The sequence below is a fragment of the Canis lupus genome, chromosome 1 (genome assembly GCF_011100685.1).
Source record: "Canis lupus familiaris isolate Mischka breed German Shepherd chromosome 1, alternate assembly UU_Cfam_GSD_1.0, whole genome shotgun sequence".
Taxonomy (NCBI): Eukaryota; Metazoa; Chordata; class Mammalia; order Carnivora; family Canidae; genus Canis; species Canis lupus.
In genome coordinates, this window is record NC_049222.1 from 74,779,187 (window position 1) to 74,782,707 (window position 3,521).

General features: G+C 38.7%; 1 long non-coding RNA gene across 1 annotated transcript; it reads left to right on the forward strand.

Annotated features, from left to right (window-relative positions):
- The first annotated feature begins 209 nt into the window (after positions 1 to 209).
- Positions 210 to 3,264, forward strand: LOC111090724. Its single transcript, XR_005353150.1, has 3 exons — positions 210 to 465; positions 1,237 to 1,631; positions 3,158 to 3,264. It is a non-coding gene; the product is annotated as an uncharacterized LOC111090724 (long non-coding RNA).
- Positions 3,265 to 3,521: the final 257 nt, after the last annotated feature.

The following is a 3,521-nucleotide window of genomic DNA, read 5'->3' on the forward strand; positions in this document are numbered from 1 at the left end:
GATCCCTGGGTGGCGCAGCGGTTTGGCGCCTGCCTTTGGCCCAGGGCGTGATCCTGGAGATCCGGGATCGAATCCCACGTCAGGCTCCCGGTGCATGGAGCCTGCTTCTCCCTCTGCCTGTGTCTCTGCCTCTCTCTCTCTCACTGTGTGCCTATCATGAATAAATAAAAATTAAAAAAAAAAAAAAAAAAAAAAAAAAAAAAAAAAGAAAGCAAGATAGAGCCGGTATTTGGCTGCACTAACTGAGGTGCCAGGAGAGAAAAAAATCTTTTTTTCTGCCCAGAACAAATACAACAGGGAAGAAATGCCAAGATGCTAGGGACATGCAGAAGAATTTGGGGATAAGTGTCAATGATGGTGCTAAATGCCTTGCAAACAAGCAGACAGCCATTTAAAAAAATCTAGATGTCATTGCCAAGCAAAGACAGACATCAGGATGGAGTTGAGCGTCATGAGAAAAGTGAGGTAAGTTTAATTGTAATGATGGAAATTCATTTAAAAGAAGCCATGGACGCACAATTTCTTGAGCTATTGTAAAGTTGCACAAATCACTGGAGAAGATGCCTCAGGGGAGAATTTTGAGCAATACTTGGTGACAGAAGGGACACCCCAGATGACCAGATAGGTCTTTTCCCTGAAGGTCTGTGTGGATGGTTTTATGGCCACATAGCTGGGAACTCAGAACAAATCTGAAAATGGAAGAATCCTTTGAGGTTGAGATTTATGAGAGCAACAAAAATATTTGTCTTCTAAGGAAACCTGGTAGAAAAACGAGGTTTACAGGATTTTAAACAGAAGTGTGCTTTATTTTAAAAAATTACAATAATCTCATGATTGTTTTAAAATATTTTGCCAATCTTAAAATAAAACATACCTCCATAAGTCTTGTCTGCAGAGTAATTTCTGGATTTAGAAGAACTAACCTTTGAAAATATGTAATTCAATGTAAAATAAAACTAAGCTGTCTTTCCTTTGAATTATTTAGAATAGTGAATTTTAGTATTTACTGGTGTTGTATATACTGCAGATTTTCAAGCCCCCCAACCTTATATCAATAAAGAAACATCAGTATCAAATGCAGCCTGAGGTGTGGCTCTTGGATTTTCTTAGAAAATTCTAAAACATCTAACCTCAAGCTGTTTCTCTCTGTCCTCTGCTTGTTCTGTGTTTGTGATTCAGTTTATGTTTTATGAGCCATCTGCAGATCCCATGGTGCCTGGTTGTGTTTCTTTTTAGACTTTGCTTGAAATCCAGGAGAGAGGAAGGAGAGGATTTCATCAGACACTGAAATTGAGACTGCTTCGTATCACAGGGATCTAAGAAATGAGAATGGAAGGTCACACAACTGCACACAAGCAGAATAGCTGTTGCAAAAGAGACACAAATACAAGAATCATCTGCTCAGTGTGCAACATTTTAAATCTGAGAGTGGCTTCAAAAATCATCCAGTCTCCATTCTGATAGCTAGTTACAAAGACAGAAATAATAATAACAGGTTTTGGAAGGAAGCTTTTTAAATGGATCTAACATTATAAATAAGGACTTTAAGTCTCATAGAAGTGGAGCAGCTTGTCTAATGATCCAGAATGAATTCATGGTAGAATTTGGACAAAGGACTGAATAACATCCAGGTAACACTTAAGAAAATATTTTGGCACAAGGAAATCCTGGGCAATCTTTATGTCATGGTCTTACATGTTTCTGTAGGTTGTTTTGCCTAACTGCAAAATGTTTTGTTTTGTTTTAGAGGGAGGAGGGGAGGGGCTGAGGGAGAGGGATAAAGAATCTTAAGTAGGCATCACACCCAGCACAGAACCCAGTACACAGGGCTTTATCTCAGTCCTGAGATCATGACCTGAGCTGAAATCAGGAGCAGGACACTTACCCTACTCAGCCACCTAAGCGCCCTTGCAAAATGTTTTATACAAAGAAACATTTAGGGCTTTCAACCTATTAGAATTTTTTTACTCTGAGACCAGATAATAGATATAAAGGAACCTCTGTGCATATGGAAATGACACTATTTTGTGACAACAACAAAAAAATCAGTTCTCTATCTTATGTGATCAGCATATGGCTTTTCTTCCTATAGGAACTACTTTTCATCTATTTTTTCTGGTCCTTATACCCATATTTCCATATAATATGGTATTTTATAGAAATAACAGGCTAATTCTCATTAATTTTGGACATTATTTATTAACTTCCAATTGGCAATTGAGGACTTAACTCATTCAAATGTTACTTATGCTAGATTCATCAATTGCATTTCTCAACCCCTGGTGAGTGGGAGGACTTGGCATCAGATTTACCAAATTTGAAAAATCAGCAAAATTCTTAAAACCATATCTGCCCCACTGCCATGTGCACAGATCGGAATCCTTTACAGATGTAAAAGTCATTTATAACCCAAATCTTTTGAGTTATGCATTATTATTCTTATTTTCCAAAGTCCTGTAATGAGGCTTAATGAACTAAGTTCAAGGTTATATTACATGTAATTGCCAAAGCCAGGATTCAAACTCCGATCTTTTTGATTCCAGAGCCCAACCTTTTCTGAGTGTTTCATACTGTTCCTGAAAGAAAGTTTCCCTGAAACAAAACTCCCTTGGTATTTGTTGAGCATCACCAGGTGCTATGGTTGTTGCTACCCTCTTGCATGGGAAACTTTGGGAAAGAGAAGAGACATCTGCAGGGTTTGAGGAGAAATAGTGTCATCTTAATAATTCATTGCAAGAACAGGCGTGAGTAAACTAGAGATAGGCACCTGGCATTGGATGATAGGAAAAAGAGGCCAGATTTCCAAGTTAATTTTGTGAGAAAAAAGGACAAAGCTGAGTCAGGGAGATAGCAAATCTCAAGCACTTGTACCCAGGCTGGTTGATTCTCTCTGAAAGATCCTTTGATCTCCTGGGCTTGGGCTACTAAGAGAGGTCTCCTCAACATAGGCTTGTATTGTATCTGTGGTTGGCTTCTATCTTCAGTACCAAGTAGGAGAAGTGCTATGGTGTGCTGCAATACTGCTGAATGTAATTGGAAAAATGAAAGTGATTTTGACTCTTCCCTTCTTTCCTAGACTGGGGAGGAAGATGGCTCTTGCCTAAGAACATGATTGCATTTTTTTTGTTTTGTTTTGTTTTGTTTTGTTTTGTTTTAGATCAATAGCCACGTGAGTATCAGCCTGAACAGAACCACCGTGCTAAGCCACGCCCAATGACCCACAGAGACTGTGAAATAATAATGTTTATTGTCTTAATGTGGTAAGTTTTGGAATAATTTGTCACAGAGCAATAGATTAAGATACTCTATATCAACTTCCTCTGTATCAGGAGAGGTTTTTCTTATTCTTTGTTTTTTTTTATAAATTTATTTTTTATTGGTGTTCAATTTGCCAACATATAGAATAACATCCAGTGCTCATCCCCTCAGTGCCCGTCACCCAGTCACCCCCACCCCCCACTCACCTCCCCTTCCACCACCCCTAGTTCGTTTCCCAGAGTTAGGAGTCACTCATGTTCTGT